General features: G+C 36.0%; 2 long non-coding RNA genes across 2 annotated transcripts; one reads left to right on the top strand and one right to left on the bottom strand.

The window, feature by feature from the left end:
• Positions 1-682: 682 nt before the first annotated feature.
• Positions 683-1,648, bottom strand: LOC133793872 (uncharacterized). Its single transcript, XR_009875002.1, has 4 exons — positions 1,406-1,648; positions 1,153-1,323; positions 983-1,076; positions 683-895 (listed from the first exon to the last, which is right to left on the bottom strand). It is a non-coding gene; the product is annotated as an uncharacterized LOC133793872 (long non-coding RNA).
• A 14,685-nt stretch (positions 1,649-16,333) lies between these two features.
• LOC133793871 (uncharacterized) lies at positions 16,334-18,127 on the top strand. The gene is made up of 4 exons (XR_009875001.1): positions 16,334-16,553; positions 16,634-16,708; positions 17,177-17,238; positions 17,958-18,127. It is a non-coding gene; the product is annotated as an uncharacterized LOC133793871 (long non-coding RNA).
• Positions 18,128-20,045: the final 1,918 nt, after the last annotated feature.

Below are 20,045 nucleotides of genomic sequence, written 5' to 3'. Positions count from 1 at the left end.
CTTGGGAGTGGGAAGCAATCCTTTGGGCAGGCTTTATTGAGGTCTGTGAAATCCACACAGGTTCGCCATTTGTCGTTAGGCTTGGAAACCAGCACTGGATTGGAGACCCACGATGGATAAAATGCCTCCCTGATGAACCCATTCTCCTTTAATCTTTCAACTTCTTCTCACTACTACAAAAATTACATGATAAGTCAGTTAAAAACCGACTTCTGAACGTTCATAAGTCGGTTGGGAACTGACTTCCCATGCAGTGACTTATGATGTAAAATCATGGTAAGTCAGTTGGCGCCAAACCGACCTCTGATGTAAGACATGGTAAGTCGGTTGCACACCGACCTCTAGTGTAAGACACGATAGGTCAGTTGCACACCGACCTCTGGTGTAAAACAGGGTAAGTCAGTCGTAAACCGACCTCTGGTGTAAATCATGATAGGTCAGTGTGGCACACCAACCTCTAGTGTAAAACAGGGTAAGTCGGTTCCCAACCGACTTATGGTGTAAACATTTATTGTCAGTTTTAGTAGAACTGACTTATGGTGTTTTTTTGTTTTTCATTAAAATTGTATTATGCCAAAACAAATCTTGTTTTTTATACAAACAAACTGAACAAACCAAAACATACATCACAGTAATATAAAATACTAGAATTTGAATTAAATATCCAAAATAATGATGAGTCTTGAGTTATTTACAAAATTACTCATATAAGCATTGTAAACTATACTTATCTCCAAGAAAGTCTAAGTTAACATTGTAAGCATATCTACTTAAAAGTCGAAGTTAACAAAAGTGAGTAGACCTATGTAGTACTCATCAAATCCATGACGCATTTTGCTCATTCTTCACGTACTTTATTGATCTCATCCTTTGTGTAAGAGTTCTTCTCGCCACACTAAAACAAAATTCCTTGCGTGAGTTGAATTAATATACTTAATCTTGAGGTAAAGCTAGAACTTTAATAATAAATATTTTCACTTACGTTACTAGTTAGCCATCGCATTGAAAACTCATTTGTCACGAAGTCTTTCATCATGCTCATAACATAGAATCCACATTATAAGCATCTAATGTTTCTAACAAAAACACAAAAACATTTCATTATTAATATTATATATGATCACTAACAAAATACTAAAAGTAAAAACTTACCCCTTATGATATGACAATAACCACATTTGATCCGGATTTGAATCAATCATACGCTTTGATATCCATTCAACTCGTTCTTCTTCAGTGGATCCAATATTTGATAACCAAATTGGCTCAACAAAACGAAAAAAGTGACTAGTCTCTCTTTTCACTAATTGGAAGTATAAAATCCTAAATAAAAAATATATATCTTTGTTAAATTTATAAAATAAGTTATCTACAAACTTATAATGGTTTTAAAAATCTTTGATACCTGATATATAACGATAATCTCCTCCATTAAGCCAGGACTATATCTTCTTGTGAGATATATAAATCATTACCAGCCTCTTCCCCTTAGGTTTTTGCCAGCAATTATTTTTGCCAATCACACTATCCCCTTAGTTTGCCTACTTTTCTTCTTCTTTGTCGTAGGATCTTCATTACCAGCCTCTTCTACATCAATGTCTTTGTCTGCATTGTCTTCAAGTTCCTCTTCGAGATGCTCTTCATGATGGTCCATGATCTTATTAAGAAAAAAAACAACTATAAAGATTAGTGTGACCATTCCTTTATAAATTTATAAAGTTTAAACATAAGATATGATGAGTAATGTGTATAAAAGGTTCCAATACAAAAAAGTACATCTTATAGCTCACATTTTGATATTTCTCGTCAATATCATGGTACAACACCTTTACCAACTTTTTTCAAAGTGATAGACTTGAAGTACATACATCAGTAAAAGAAAATACAATGAAGAAATTCCTAAGTAGATGTCTTACATATTGTTATTTGCATAAATTTTATACTAGATATAATTGAACCAAATCAACATGCAAAAATTTAATAGAGAATGCATTGAAAAAAAAAAGTTTTTGTTAGTATAGTAGTTTACAACATAATATTCTTTTGTAGAATATGAGCTAATCGTATCCGAGAATAATACAGCTATCAGTGAAGAAGAAAAATGGAGCATCAATAGTAAATATCATTCCTTTCAAAAATGGTATTGCTCCAAGAATCATGGCCAGAATGTGTGGCAAATTAAATACCAGTTAGACAGAAATTAAAGATATTTATTTTAAAAAAATACTGCAACAATTTCAATTACAGTAGAGCCTAACAAACTTACAGAAGCAATTATAGGTGGTTGAAGGATTTATTTGAGCTTCAATTTCTCGTAAAGAAAAACAAAGATACATTTTATCTACAAGATTCACAACTTATAAAAACCACAGTCCAGAAGCGTCTAACCATAAATAAAAAAAGAGTTGAAAATCCAACATGAAAGCTAACTTCCATGAAATTTGATAAATCTATCATGGCACACTTGAGAAACAAAACAACTCATCCATTAACAAAACTCATAATAAGAGAAAGTTGAACTATGAAACAACAATAATTTAATGTTGGAGCTTATCACATAAATATTTTAGAACATTATCATAAAGAAAATTATTATTTGTCACTTTGTCTATGTTGGGCACTTGGCAATCAAACTTGTTTGACTGTAGTTACACTATGATAATCATTATGTTTATATATTTGATAATCACATGTTGGAGCTTATCTGATATAAACTAGTTGAGACAAATCACAAATAGGAAAAATAAAAACAATAAGCGTTTTGTTCAAGGTGTGGGCACTGCCAAAACTACCCTATTATGAAAGTAGACAGAACAAGCTTCAACAACACACTTACTTGCTCTGGAAAATGTGAGCCTATTGAAACAATCAACCAAGTTGCAGCTCTTTACCAGTCAGTATTTATTTCTTATAAGAGCATTTCAATGAAGCGTAAGCACAATTTAATAATTCACCAATAAATATAAAATCTACAATGAAACATATCACATAAGTATTCAACTCTTTATTCTACTAATTAAATGCATTAAGATGGAAGACATTTAACGTACAGTTGCAATGATCTTTTAATCATTAGTTAATAATCTAAAAACACAAGATATCATTAATTCCAATTATATTCTTGTAGGCAACAGCAGCTTCAAGAAATCTTGTCTACAAATAGTTATATGGTTAGGTTCTTTTCCCATATCAGTGTTCAAGAGATTCTTATAACCCTCTATAGCTTTTAGATTCTGAATGATTTTCAGAGTTAAAACTAACAACCATATAAAGTCTAGTCTTCTCATAAAAACAAAATCAAAAACTCGAAAATCCATATTAGCAGTGGATCACAACTTATTCTTGATACAATCTTACTATGGTAACTCTATCCGTATATTTTGATCCCAAATAAACATCGAACACAAACATGCAAAATAATTATCAAAAGCATCATGATAGGTGCAGCTGCCACATATCAATCTAACACATCACGATAAGTGAAAATAAATAAGAAATCAATATAAATGCAAATGAAACCAAAACAGAGCAAAACTCATAGAAACCCAAATCGTGAATGGAGGCAAGCACTCTTAAAAACACAGAAAAAATTAAAAATAAATGAAAATATTGAAGGAATGAAAAAGGGGTTTACAAATATGGAGGAGGACCCATCACTCACCTTTTTGCAACTGCCACCGTCGAGAGCCCCAACCCACGTCGCTTCGCCCAACCTTGTTGAGAGCCCCAACCCACGTCGTTGCCCCAAGCACCGTCGTAGTCAACTGCTCGCAAGCCCTTCGCAATCGAGAGCACCCTCTCTGTAACGTCTGAAACACAGCCGAGCCCCGTCGCACCCCTTGCAGCTCCGTTGAGCCTTCGCACGAGCTCTGCCATTTGTACCACAGAGAGAACCGAGAGGATATTTTGCAGTAGTGGGGGTGTACAGTGAAGAAAGTGAAGAAGACGCGGGATACATAAAAAAAAAATTTGGCTTTTATTTTGAATGGCCAAATTTTTACATGATAAGTTAGCCATTAGCAACTCACTTAGCAACACAATAAGTATTTTCTACAACCGACCTATGATTAAAAAAAATTAAGGCATCTGTTGTAGCATAACTGACTTATTATTATATCACATATTAAGTCATTTCTCACACAACTGACCTACCATGTCATATGATAAGTCATTTACCACACAGACCTCCCATATCATTTAACAAATTATTAAAGAGAAACTCTAAATTATTCTATAAAGTTTTTTAAAAAATTATAAAACTATTAAATCATAATATTTTCTTAGTTATAAACCTAAATTAATTTTTTTAATTCAAAATAATTAATTAATATATATTTAAAAAATTACAATATATGTAATATTAATAACTATATATTTTTTATACTTATTTCATACACAAATAAATTATATCTATATATATGTATTATTTAAATAAAGTAATATATTTTAAAATTCAAATAATGTAAAATCAAATTAGAATATCTTCAATAATACACTTTTATAATGTCATGATAGGTTAGTTCCCACACAACCGACCTACCATGTCACATGATAAGTCTGTTCCCATACAACCGACATACCACGTCATTTAAAAAAATATTAAATAGATAATCTAAATTATTTTATAATTTTTTTATTTTAAATTATAAATACTATTTAATTAAAATATTTTCTTGTCTATAAAAATTAATTAATTTTTTTAATTACAAATAATTAATTAATTTATTTATATTTCAAAAAATTTAATATATGTAATCTTGATAAATGTATATATTTTTTATACTTATTTCATTCGCAACCAAATAAATTATATGCATATATATAGGTATTGTTTAAAGACTTTAATATATTTTAAAATTCAAATAATGTAAAAATAAATTATTTCATAAGTTTTATTTATTTATTTTTAATTGTATATACAATTAAATAAAAATATTTTTTATATATAAAATATAATTATTTTGTATATTATAAATAATTAATTAATTTAATTCATTTATCTATATTTCAAATATTAATTTGTTTAAATTTTTTACATTTATTTCATACACTAATAGCTTATATATATATATATTTATAATTTAAATAAATTAATGTATTTTAAAATAATGTGACATGATAAGTCAGTTCACATAGTACCGACCTACCATGTCAGCAAGGTAGGACATGGTAGGTCGATCCATACAGAACTGACCTACCATGACAGCATGGCAGGTCGGTTTTGCAGAAACCGACCTACCATGTCATCTATATGCATTGGAAGTTGGTTCACATAGAACCGACCTACGATGTCTACATGGTAAGTCGGTTCCCGCGCAACCGACCTCCCATGCTTACCTTTGACATACATGATAGGTCGGTTCTGTGTAAACTGACTTATGAACATGTGTTAAGTCGGTTTAAGTAGAACCGACCTCTCATGGCCGATGACTGATGTCCAAATTGTAGTAGTGTCTTTTAAGGCTCTCGATCGATCCTTATCGAGCAGCCTTCTTTTTTGTTGCACGGGTGGAAAAGTGTTGTCTATGTTCAGGACATGGCTTATAACTGCAGGGTCTATCCCAGCCATGTCTTTGTGCGACCAGGCAAAGACCTCCTGGTTCTTTCGCAAAAATTCTACCAGTGCATGCTTCGTGGTTGGTTCTAGATTTTTCCCGACCTTCACGACTTTGGTCGGGTCTTTTTCGTCGAGTTGGACCTCTTCTAGGTCCTCGACGGGTCCGATGTTCTCTTCAAAATCCCCAAAGCGAGGATCTAGATCTCTATCCTCACTTTGGGCAACACCCTATTTGGTGACCTCATCACCGGAATGGGCTTGTGTATCAATTGCCATTTGCAACTTATCTGAGGTAGTGCTCTTTGATGTTCCTTTTTTCGCCTTCGTGACTGAGGCGTTGTAGCACTCTCTGGCTTCCCTCTGGTTTCCCAACACGCGTCCTACCCCTGCGTCTGTCGGGAACTTCATGGCTAAGTGCCACATAGAGATGATGTTCCGCAGATCAACCATTATAGGCCTCCCAATGACGGCATTGTACGCCGAAAGACAATCAACTACTACAAAAGTAGCGAGTAATGTCCTGGTAGCAGGCGCTGTACCGGTCGTCACTGGCAGTCTGATTGATCCGGCGGGGGCGAGTCCATCACCCGAGAAGCCGTATATTGTTTGGTTTCAAGGCTCCAGATCCTTAACGGACAGTTTCATGCGTTCCAGCGAAGACTTATACAGGATATTCACTGAGCTTCCTGTATCGACCAGCACTCTCTTTACCATCATGTTGGCCATTTGGATATCCACGACCAGCGGATCGGAATGTGGGAACCGGACATGCTGGGCATCGCTATCAGAGAAGGTTATCTCACCCTCTTCTGATCGAGCCTTTTTTGGCGCGCAGTCCTCCACAGTCATCATCTCGATGTCCTGGTCGTGGCGCAAAGTCTGAGTGTATCGTTCCCTGGCCTTTCCGCTATTTCCCGCAAGGTGCGGGCCTCCACAAATGGTTTAACAGTGTGCCAGTCACGGGGGCAGGCTGCAAAGGTGGCGAGCGTTGGTGTGTTGACGCTTGCTCGTTGCCACCTGGAGCTTCTCGTTGGGAATTTCCCGAGGCCCGTACGTATCTTTTCAAGTGTCCTTGTCTAATAAGGAACTCGATTTCATCCTTCAGCTGGTTGCATTCGTTGGTATCATGTCCGTAGTCGTTATGATAACGACAGAACTTGGTGGTGTCTCTTTTCGAAATATCCTTTCGAATGGGGGCAGGCTTCTTATAAGGCACACTGGAATTCGTGGCCTGATAAACCTCTCCCCGAGACTCAACAAGGGCAGTGTAGTTAGTGAACCGAGGTTCATAATGGTTACCCTTGGCTCGTTTATTGTCGGAGTTGGAAGGCTCATTGTGTGGTCGTTTTCCACCATTCTTACCATTGCCGTTACCGTTCCCGTTGCCTTTGCCGTTGCCGTTGGGTTTAGACCCATTGGCGGCTTTGGCGGGCTCAGCAGCCTTCTTATCCTTATCTGGAGGCTTTCCATCATCGGCAATGGCATCTTCGAGGTTGATGTAACGATCAGCCCTGTCCAAGAATTCCTGGGTAGTTCTAACCCCATCTTTGCGGAGGCTCTTCCAGAGGGGGGAGCGACGCCTAACCCCTCCGGTTATGGCCATCATTTTGCCTTCGTCCCCCACTGTTTTAGCTCCAGCTGCTGCTCGCATAAAGCGCTGGATGTAGTCCTTCAGCGATTCCCCATCCTGGTGGCGAATCTCAACCAGCTGGTTTGCCTCGGTCGGGTGCACACGACCTGTGTAGAATTGTCCGTAAAACTCCCTTACGAACATCTCCAGAGAAACTATGCTTGCAGGAGGGAACTTAGAAAACCACTCATGTGCGGCATCAGAAAGTGTTGCAGGGAAGATCCTGCACCGAGCATCTTCGGACACTTTCTGAATGTCCATTTGTATCTCAAACTTATTAACGTGAGATACCGGGTTACTGTACCCATCAACGTTCGGAAGCGTAGGCATTTTAAACTTGCTAGGAGTCTCTGCCATAGCTATCCTCTGGACGAAAGGAGTGCCTTTCCTCCTATCGTGGTCGATATGAGATGTCCTTCCCCCGACCAGATGTTGCACCGCCTGGTTGAGGGCATCTATTTGGGCTTGCACAGCGATAGGAATCGTTGTGGCCTCTATTGCTGGGGGGATGTTCTCGCCATGCCACTCGCGGCGATCATTGAGCACACCTCTCAAGTCCTCGTCTCTTCTCCGCTGCTCGCTAGCTCCGAGCCTGTTGAAGACATTATTCTGTCTGGATTGCCCCCCAACGTCCCATCTGCCGGGCTGGTCATTCTGAGGTGGCTGATTCCTGTTTCCACCTCTTTCGTCATTCCTCCGACGGGCATTTCCTTTGCCTGAGTCGGCTTCATTATATCCATGGCCATCTCTGAATCTTGATTGGCTATGGTGGGATCGACTGTTCCCTCGATTTCCATCCTGTGTTGAAGCGTCCCGAGCGTTAGAGGGTGGCCTGCGCTGGTCCTTATATCCTCGTGCATTATCATGCCGTGGGGGACCCCGGACCGCAGAGCCTAACTCTGAGTTCCTCCTGTTACCAGGAGGATTCTGACCTCTGTTCGGAAGATTCGGGTCGTCGCCCCGTCTAGGACTGCGAGGCTGATGCTCGGTCCTATTCTGCCTCTGATGTGGGGGATTGCCGTGACCAGCTTGGGATGGAGGCTGTGCCTCAGGGTCCTGTGGGACATCGTCATGAGGCACCTGAGGCTGCTCGGGCCTTTGAGGGCTCGAGGGTTGGATAAGCGGACTAGGATTGGGACCCCTTTGGGGTGGCCCATTTGCCGGTTGATCAGGCTGCGAGGCAGGTGCAGCCTGATTCCTAGTCAATTGTAAGGCTGCCTCGAGGGCTGCCATGGCCTCGCTCTGGCGGCGGTCCATCTCTGCCTGCCTCTCGCTTAACTCCAGGCGCTGCCGTTCGATTTCCTGCTGCTGCCGCGCCATGATTTCGGCAGCACTTTCTTAGTCGGCCCTCAAATTGGCCAGCTCTTCATGCAACACCCCCAGGGTACTCTTTAGCATCGCGTCATCCATTTCTTCTTCCTCAAAGTCCAAATGTGGCTCATCCTCAACCACGCTTGCAGGAGGAGGAGGAGGAGGCAGGTTTGATGGTGCAGCGGCGGCCGCCTGTCCAGTTTTCCTTGCAGTTTTCGCCATTGGTTTTTCTCAACGGTGATATACCAAGCTCTCAATGAAAGCACCAGAATATTGACCATGATTTTAGGCAACTGACACGGAGTCAAAATATGCTTGACGTGGATGAATGCGTTGAAAAGAACGTAATAGCGAAAATAATAAGAACACGATATTTTATAGTGGTTCGGCCCCAGGATCTGGTAATAACCTACGTCCACTTAGATTGCTATTGATGTGGGATTCAAAGGAGTGATCAAAGAACTAGGGTTCGATGAGTTTCACTACCCTCTGAAGAACAATACAATATGATCGATATGATAATTCTAAACTCAAACGATTTAGAAGTCAGAAAAAGAGAAAAAAGATCGGATCCCCTTCCCTGAGCCCTCTTCTTCTATTTATAATCTCAGGGAAGATTTACATTGATTTGTTACAGATATTATTTCCTAAATAATCAGATACTCAGGAAATTATGGGAGAGAATTTCGGATTCCATCATAACTGCCTAAGATTTCCTCCGCGTGTTACGTGCCTACGACCAGACTGGTCGTATGAAGAGATCGATCGCGTAAAGCCGATCATCTTCCTGGTCGATAGTCGAACACAGGTTTTGCTAGGTGTCAGCCACGTGCAATTAATTCCTGCCATGTCATTCACTTCTGATTTTTGGGATAACATTGATGATAGTACAAAGTATTGTTATGTGTACTTGCTAAAAAGCAAAGATGAGGCTATAGATAAATTTACTCTCTATAAGCAAGAGGTTGAAAATTAACTTAATAAGAAAATTAAGATGATAAGAAGTGATCGTGGTGGTGAATATGTAGAACCATTTAGTGAACTTTGTGCACAAAATGGAATCATTCACGAGGTAACACCACCTTATTCTCCTGAATCCAATGGAGTGGCAGAACGGAAAAATCGCACTTTAAAAAAGATGATGAATGCCATGTTATTAAGTTCTGGATTACCACAGAACATGTGGGGTGAAGCTATTTTGTCAGCTAATTATCTTTTCAATAAGATTTCCCGGAAAAAAGATCAAAAGACATCATATGAATTATGGAAAGGTAGACAACCTTCATACAAATACTTAAAAGTATGGGGATGTCTGGCTAAGGTGATTGCACCATTGCCAAAAAGAATGAAAATAGGTCCAAAAATAGTAGATTGTATTTTCATTGGTTATGCACAAAATAGCTGTAACGCCCCAACTCCAGGGACCGTTACAGTGTGCCTTGTAAACAGTGCTAAACTCGCTAATCGAGTTATTTGGCCAAAATCGTGTACTAAGTATGATTAGCGGTTTAGGGATTAAAAATTTAGTTAAGATGTAACATTTCACTAGAACGTTTAATATATACACTGGGATCCCGAAAATATGGTTTCAGAGTCTATTACAGAGAATATTTACAACAGGTCATTCTAAGCGGCAAAACAGGGTTCAACCCTAGTTCCTCTTTAAACCTCGGTCTTGGCGGACGAGTAGCTGCATATGTACACGTCATCACCTAAGCTCTCCAACTCAAGGATGGTCCAGCTTCCTCTTGCCTTTACCTGCACCACTTAGCACCCATGAGCCGAAGCCCAGCAAGAAAACACAATAAAGCATGATATAATATCAACAATAACCATAATAGCCATTCATGACCAACGGTCCAAAACAGATAGGTGACAATAGCCAAAAGTCACAGAAGTGGGACAGCTCCCTCTAGCCATGTGACGATAGGGTCTCCAGGGCTTAATTGATAAGTGGTTCTTTCATAAGTTTGATCAGGATAGGTGCATGGTGATTGGTCACCAACATAACCATCCTCCCGACTCAAGAGTCGTAACTAAGGACAGCGTCCCCCAGCCATGTGACAAACAGTCACCGGGGTTATATACCTTGGCTATGAACATCTGGTCTTAGACTAGGCAAGCGCTTATAAGTTCTTCGACTTTAGGGTAGGTCCAGCATTAATGCCATAGAGCCATTCAATGCATGATCATCGACTTTAGGGTCGGTCCCTGACTAGTCAGTGCCATACACAGGTAAGCCATGCCACCAAACATATATCACATGTTCAATATTCATAAACAAGGTATTCAGCATGCTTACTAAACAGATACTAATACGATTAGGACCATGCACAACACAGAGGCTCAAGCTCTGAACGATATCATACCCAGTATACAAAGCATGTCCTAATCACATGTTTCTCGTGTATCACATGCATCATACTTAACAATCCAACATGCACCATTAATAGCCATGCATGTCACGTTCAATAATCAACCAACATGCATCAAGAATAGCCATGCATGTCATACTCAATAATCAACCAACATGCACCAATAATAGCCATGCATGTCACATATACACAGGGTGCAGTTTTCTTACCTCAGATTCGAGCTAGAACCAATATGAGAACGATCAACCTTTAAGCCCTTAGCGGTCACCTAATCATAACCAAATATGGAACACCATCAATAACATGATAATCAAAGGTTCTCAAACCAATATCTAGCCTCCAAGAGATCAATCCAAACTAATTCAAGTAGTAAGGACACTCCCAAGGCCCATAGCTAAGTTCCCGGGGTCAAAACGAGCAAACGGGGTGAAAACAAGGCAAGGGTTGCGGCCCCCAGGGTTCTCTGAGGCAAGGGCCGCGGCGCCCAGCAAGGCCAATTTCCTGACACCTACTTCATCGAACTAGGGCCGCGGCGCTCAAGAATAAGGTCGCGGCCCCCAACCCCGGGCCATTCCCAAACGTTTTTTAAGCACTTCAAATCCTCCAAAAACATACCCAAACATTCCCCAATCATCAAATCAAAGTTCCCAAGCTTCCCAATACTCCAAAACCCTCAAAACCCAAGGTTCAAACTAACCCAAAACTCAACAATTCACAAAGTCCAATTCTAAGCTTAAAAACTTTAAAAACTTCAAACTTCAAACTTAGATTACCTTTGATTGGGTTGTTTTCCGTCAAATCCTTCGGTTAAGAAGCTTCCAATCTTTCCTAGGATCGCTATGCCTCGACCCTTGCTTGATTCCGACTCCTAGAACTCAAGATTTCCTTAACAATACTCAAACAGTATAACGGACTGTCGAGAGAGAGAACGAGAGGTTTTCTAACGTACGTTCTTATCTGGGAAGCTACTTCAAGCTTAAGTAACCTCAAATAAAACCTAATGCTCAGGGTCCCGAAAACACCCCCGGGGATACTATAGTCAAAACTTCCAGAATTCCATCCTGGTCTCAAATACTCCTAATCTATCACCAAATAAACATTTCTATTACTCCGAAATTGACCCCGTTATGACAAAACCGCTAATCCATATATATGACCGTCTCATGCCGAATAGCTCGAATATATCTCCATAATAATAAAATCTCATTCACAAATTACAATATGCACCCAATTTACAATTATGCCCTCAGTAAGCCAAATTATCAAAATGTCCTTATCATTATAAATACACCAATATGCATGCATCTATCATCATATAATAATATAATTCACATTAACACGCATATGATCATTAAATACCATAATAAATCAATTATGGCACTCCCGGCCTCCTAATCAAGGTCCTAAACCTTATTAGGAAATTTGGGGCATTACAACTATCCCCTCCTTACAGAAATTTCGTCCTCGAAATTTACTCAACAGCTCGGAACCAGAATTCCACTCACTTGACATAAATTTCCTTAAGTCATTCCTTGACTTCAGCATTTCTATAGCTTTACCTTAACCCAAGGTACATTCTACTCAATAGAATCTCATTACTTATATCACAATCTGAACTAGCTATTCCTTACCGGAATACTCAACCTAACCTTCAGATTCTCATAACTCAATTTATAAATTCCTTTAACCCATGTTCACTGCATGGAAGTACATAACTCACTGTATACAACTGTCAGTGCCAAAAGTAAACTGATTCAGAGTCACCCTATTCAGATCCAATCAGGTTCCAACTGCTGAAACAAACTAGAGCTTAACTTGTCTTAATTCCTCACCCCTTTTCCCATGGTGATACCTTAGAGAATATACATTCTCCTACCTGGAATTTCCACATTCCTACTTTCCAGTTCAATAATACTTTTCCATTTATTCTGAGAATTGAGCAACCAAGATTCAAATTCCAACAATCTCATTAATCCCCTGAACCACCTCAGGATTCAGATATACATTAACGCATTCATCTTATAAGATGTTCCTCCAATAATAATCGGATAACCCTCTCTCTCTGATTTGCCATCAATCTTAGAGTAATAAACTGTACTAAGTTCCATCTATATACTCATCGCCTTCCTAACCCTTCCAAAACCTGGAAGTCACAATAAAGTCTTTGTCTGATAAGATAGACCTTGAGTTCACGAATGCTCTCTATCATTCTCACAAGGAGACTCGAATATTGATCAGCCGTACTATTCACCTATCCTTACTGATAAAATAAACTTACTTGGACCACCAGTCCACAAAGACTTAATGCCAATTCATACCGATCCATCAACCTGGGAATCCCACCGCAAAACTCATCGCGATGCTCTCCTATTCCCACTATAAAATACCTAGAGGCTGTAATGGCCTTGGTTGCTTTTTATTTTTTAATTATATTTATTAATTTTTATTTGATAGATCTTATAAATTAAAAAATAATTTGATTTTAATTATAAAAATATATATTTTAATTATTAAATATTATTTTATATTGTACACGTGGCAATGCCACGTTATTTCGGCCATGCCACATAAGCATCATTAACGGTGTTAACAAGTGGGTAGTAACGGAGATACGCTTTTAGCAGGTTTGAGTATATTCACTGCCAAAAATAAAAAATTGGCTGCTAAAATCCTAAGTTAAATTTCTTTGATCATTATTGTTCTCAGCTCTCGTGGGACTTCGATCTCAGCTCACACAAAGCTCCCTGGCCCAAGCCCACGCCAAATGCATACCTACCATCTTATTGCCCCGCTTGGTCACGATCCCAAGTCACTAGGCCCAGCGATTGTTATATATAAATTGCTATATTCCTAATAGTTGTACGATGTGGGATAATTTCTGTTTTGCTTTTCATTCGTGAATGAGAGGTGTCATAATAGCCCTAGACAGACCAAACTTTCACGTTTTCTTACAATCATTATTATTTTTTATATAATGAACGTAATAATAAGCTCCCGTCTGAAATTGATCTTTGCGGATATAATTAGAAACCCCACCAAAAAAAAATTATAGATTATGATTCAACTTAGTATTATTGTGTTACAAATTTGAATCACGTGTCATAGTTGGCAAATAATTAATCCAATGCTCTGGGACTGGGATGAGCCTCATCTATTTTTATTAATAAATAAACTGAACATCTAGTGATAATTACAATTGATAACTTCAATTTACATCGATTAATGTTTTTGTGTTATGCTAAAATTTATTTCTAAATTAGAACAAAAAAAACTGTACAAAATCATTTATATTAATTTGTGCTTAATTTACATATTTTCTTACAAAAAATAATAAGAGTTTTAATTTTTTATTGAATGTGGTTGGTTACACCCATAGTTTGACAAAGTTAGTATTATTTGAGACTTTTAAAGAGCAATATTATTTTCTCCAAATCATAATTGAGTGCCTGAGTGATTTTATAGTAAAGATATAATTTATAATTTATAATAATCTTTGCAAAGGAAAAATATTATCAAATAATTCAGATCGCTCTATTTTAATTTTTCACTTTAGCTAGTCTACATCCAATATGTAACGTATATACAATTTGGGCTAGTTGTTTTAGAATTTAAAATGTTAGATTCATTTCATCAAAATAAATTAATAGTTTATAAAAGTTATTCTACACATAATTTAGAATGAAAAAGTTAGAAAGGACAAATTAAAACAAAACAAACAAAAAAATCTGAGCTAATTCTTATTTTGTTGACATCTCTTTACTTTATTCATATAATTCATTGATAATTTGTGTTCATCTTCAATGTAAGATGTAAATTTTATGTTAATTTGGCAAAAAAAAGAGTTAGTTCTATATTTGGCTCAATATTTGTAATTGTGCTCCAGTGCACAAAATGCAAATTAATAAAAAAAAAATTAACAATTTATTTTATATTTATTGATAATATACAAAAATTAATTTTTTATTGTAGAACAAGTGAATAAAAAAAGTAATATGGTTAGTCATTAATTGTTAACTAATGAATTAGTAACAATATAGTAAATAAAAAAGTGACATTTATTGATGGACCAAATTTGGCATATTTGACACATTTTTTAGAACAACATTGAAGTGATATTTTTGTTAAAATGTGTTAAATATAACAATGCACCACCTTTTTGACACTTCATTAAAGATGCTCTAATGTTTTAACATAAGATAATCTTATATTATCTTAAATATATAATTTAAGGGTAATGATATTTGCACACATAAATTATACACAAAAAATCATCTGAAACGAACATTTGAGTGAAAAAAATATGAACTTCCAAAGTTTTCGTCAAATTTTAGTGCAAAACATGTAAATTGCATCGAAAAAATATCGTTTTGGCCAAAAATCAAGTTTTCATGATTGCATCGCAAGCGCATCAGAAAAGCATCGTGTTGGCCAAAAATCAAGTTTTCATGATTGCATCGCAAGAGCACTGAAACACCATTGATTTTGCATCGATCGTGTTTCGATGCTCTTGCGATGCAATCATGAAAACTTGATTTTTTTTTGCCAAAACGATTCTCTTTTTCGATGCAAAATTAGTTGTGTTTCGATGATCTTGCGATGCAATCATAAAACTTGATTTTTTTTTTTTTTGCCAAAATGATACTTTTTCGATGCAAAATTGATGCAATTTCAATGCAAATCTATAGTGTTTCGATGCAAAATCGATGGTGTTTCGATGCTCTTGTGATGCAATCATGAAAACTTATTTTTTGGCCAAAACGATGCTTTTTTTTATGCAAAATCAATGGTGTTTTGATGCAATATCGATGGTGTAGCACCCACATTATTTTGACATAATATAGCCAATAATCACATGATTGCATTGCATGACATATCATACAATATGTATAATTTGAGCATATGCATATTCTTATAAGTGTTTTCATGTATAAGTATAAAAGTTGTGTATGTGATGTCTATATGTATGCTCAATATTATTAACCTTGTGGCATTTGAGTTGTCTTTTATGGGTGTTTGATGTGCTCAAGATATAAGAAAGTATGAAAAATATGGACAAGGCATGGAATTAAGTGATGAAAGTGAGATATAGAAGGCAAAATAGGTTAAGTAGTGCAAAATAGTACAATGTTGATTACTAGTATTTCGGTGTAAAATTGAGTATTTATGGATTTACCAAATGTAATCGAGGTATGATTAAGGTCTCATTGATGATGTAAAAATGGTTTTAGAACCATTAGATCAATTCTTGATGGGAGGTATACATAATCAGTGGTATTGATGCAAAGTCAAAACGAGCTTAGCATAAGTGCGCTACGCTCGATCGGGTAAGCATAACTATTGGGTATGAAGTCATATGGACCTAAGGTTTGGTGTGAGTGTTTTACACATAAGGATAATAGGCCTAGCAGATGATTAAGTCGAAATTATTGAAGTGATAAGGTTTTCATAAGTCAAAAGGTGAAATGATGAGATGAAAGGTGTCAACTTTTGACAATAAGGCTAAATCATTGAAAATAAGGAATTTTCATCAACCTTATCACTTTGCACGACCATTATTCTGAAAAACAGAGAGAAAATAAAACCAAAAACCATTTCTTGGCTGGTTTGAAGAAATTCTAAGGAGATCCAAGTGAAATCAAAGCCAAAGAAGTAGATTAAGCTTAGTTCTAGCCTTTTTATGGTAAGTTCTTGTACTTGGAAGTTAAACTATGTTTTTGAATTTTTCTGAAAGCTTATATATGGTGTTTTATCCTTTTTAAGATATTTCTTGGGGTTTCCAAGTGGTTTGAGGTTTAGAAAAGCTTGAAGAGATTGTTTTCGCCGAAAAGTTGCTCGGTAAGTGAAATTTTGTGTTTTATGAGGTTTTTGGGGTTCTTGGAGTACAAGATGATTTTTGGTTATTTGATTGAGTTTATAAGAGAGTATATATGTTTATAAATGTTTTAATAGATGTGGAGACTCATTTAATTTGGATGATGATCTAGGAGATAAGAATTTTATCAAAATCGGTATATGATAACTTTATGATGAATCATGTTGGTATTTGGGATATATGGTTATGGCAGGTTAATTGATGTTGATTATTGGTGGATTTTTATATTTGAGGATAGCTAAAATTAAGGGGAAACTCTGTCAAAATTTCCCCAAATGTCTAAGATAAATCTAATGCTCGATCTAGGTGGTTTAAGGCGTTTTAGGCATGTTTTGGGTATGAAAGTTGATATGATGTTTTATGGGTATTTTTAAATGATATTTCAATGTCTTACTGCCTTCATTGTGATGAGAAATCCATGCCATTGTCAGGATAAGCATATCAACACCTAAGACATCACTTGTTACACGGTGAAATATATTGTGGACAAAAGGTAAGTAAAGTACTCAACTGCAACACAAGAATTATGTGTTATGTGAAAGTATGCATTATATGAATATTTTGTGAGTAAGTGGTATTAACATACAGTGACACTTCATCATAAATTTGTATGCATGGCATAATAGTGATATGGTAAATTATTATATGATATAAGACCATGCATGATATTACGATGATTAATTATATGATGCATTTGCAAGTTTTGTGCAATATAAAAGAAAGTTGTAATAAGAAGTTTAAGTTCAGTGCCACTGTTTTGAAAAGGCAAATGAAAGTGTTAATAAGTGTAAACGGAGGCCTATAGTAGGCTTATAGTGGCTGCCCAATAATTTGGGCTAGGTTTAGTGAACCAATTATATTGTTTGCCATATTTCCGTTTTTATTTCTCCTCCATATGAGTTATTGTTATATGTATTGACACCACAGTGTGTGGCCGCCTTAACTCTTGAGCCTGACGGGGCAACGATGGAATAAGGTTTTTAATGTGCCCTACTGTGGTGATGGCTAGCCGGAGGAGAACCCATGGGATTTTATATTGTATGTGTAACAAGCCCTGCAGGCATTGACCAATTCAAACAGTGTGCACAATATTAAGGGGCCCAAAATTTAAAAAAAGAAGTTATGTATGACCATTGATATTGGGTAATCATTAGCATTGCATGCATTACTTTGCTTACTGAGCTTTAGGCTCACAGTTGTCTTGTGTTGCAGGTAGAGAAAGAAATGTGTGAATGACATGAGGAGAACTGAAGCATGGTCCTGACCCTGATTTGTACATATGAACATATCGACCTTTTGTGGGTTATTTCAGTTATCAGTGAGATGTTTGTAATAAAGTGTGAAGTTATGTTTTGAAAATAAATTGGGTTATTTAATACTTATGTATAATATGTTTGAGACCCACTTTATGTTTAATGTAAATAATGTGAAATAAGTTTTCAAGTTTAAAAAAAAAAAAAAAATGTCCAAACTTTTGCAGTAATAAATTATGATATAGTTTTAAAACGTAACACCTCAAATATGGTTTTAACTAAAATAAGTGAGGGTGTTACAGATGGTGTTTCGATCATTTTGCGATGCAATCATGAAAACTTGATTTTTGGCCAAAACGATGTTTTTCGATGCAAAATCGATGATATTTCGATACTTTTGCGATGCAATAATGAAAACTTGATTTTTTGGCCAAAACAATGTTTTTTCTATGCAATTTCGATGCTCTGCACTGAAATTTGATGAAAACTTTAGATGTTCATATTTTTTCACTCATATATTTATTTTTAAATTTTGATATTTTTTCGAGATCTATAATATTAGAATGAAAGAGAGAGTGAGAAAATGAGAGACGTTAGAAAGAGACGGAGAGAGTTCGGACTGAGAGAAAAAAAGAATGATTGAATACCAGTGGTAATTTTGTCCAAAAAAATTGAAATTATAATATATTTGAAATAATAACTTATATTACCGTATTAAAAATTTTGTATATATTATAATGCATTCATCATTAAATTTGCCTTTGTATTTGTATTATGTTGGTAAAGAGATTTGCTTGAGGATAATAATTTTTTTCCTTAAAAGGGGAGACTTGTCAAGTCACAAGCTCTTTATTATCTATTTATTTATATAAATATATAATACAATATCATATTATTATTATTATACATTTTGAAGCAAAGTTACTAATTAACGTAAGCACAAAAAATAAAACAATTAATAATAAAGAGCCAAAGATAATATATATCATGAGATACTGAAAGAAACATTGGGATGTAGAAATTTAAGAAAAAGAACCAAAAAAAAAGTACTCTACTCACTCTCCCAAATATAATTTATAATATTATATATTTATTATTTATTTGGAACAAAATTACTATTAACGTATTAAAAATAATGCAATAAAATCATTAATAACAAAAAAAAAAAAATATCCGGTCATGCTTATATCTCATATATCTATGATTATATATACACATGGTTATCTAATAAGTAGGAAGTAGTAGATCTACAAAGTAGGTTTCCCAAAACTTCTGGTGCTGTTACTTTTTTCAGAGATGAACCAAAATCATAATTTTCTTTGGTTAAATTGCTTTCTAAGCTTTGACCTCATACTTAGTAAAGCCATGAAATAATTAACAGAGCCATAAGTTCCTGTCACCAAAAACAAAAGTTAATTACAAAGAGTCAAACATAATGAATATCATGAGATATACTATTTAAAAGACATTGGCATGTAGAAATTTAAGAAAAAGAATGAAAAAAAGAGTACCCTCCTAAATAGAATTCTTCACTCCATTTAAAAAAAAAAAAGAAAAAAAGTAGAATTCTTTACCAGAAGCCAATAAAGCTACAAACAATATCTTTTACCTCAGTTATCAATTACCGATTCCTATATAAAAATTTAAGAGATTCAAATATACATGACGAACTCAGTTATATAATTATATTTGTTGATGCAAGAATTTCATTCTTTTTATTTTGAGAGGTACTTGGTGACGAATGATGATTCTTAGATCTCTTTCCGGTAATATGAGAGGCTCACCTTCGTCGAATCGTCTGGATATATCTACAAAAAAGACACTTCGATGCTTAAGTCAGTCATCTTTTATATTCCTAGTGAAATGATATTTATAGGACAAAAATACTAAGGAATTAGTTGTTCAATTTACTTCTTGATTGGTTACTAGAATAACTGAATTTCCCGCCAAAATGACTACAGGTTCTATTGTTTTGTAGAGGACAGAGACAGGGCTCACCTCTAATCCGTGACTTCCGACCGCAACTCTTTTGTTCGGAAACATTTGG

The sequence above is a fragment of the Humulus lupulus genome, chromosome 8 (assembly GCF_963169125.1).
Source record: "Humulus lupulus chromosome 8, drHumLupu1.1, whole genome shotgun sequence".
NCBI classification, from domain to species: Eukaryota; Viridiplantae; Streptophyta; class Magnoliopsida; order Rosales; family Cannabaceae; genus Humulus; species Humulus lupulus.
This window is presented reverse-complemented; position numbering and strand designations above follow the sequence as displayed.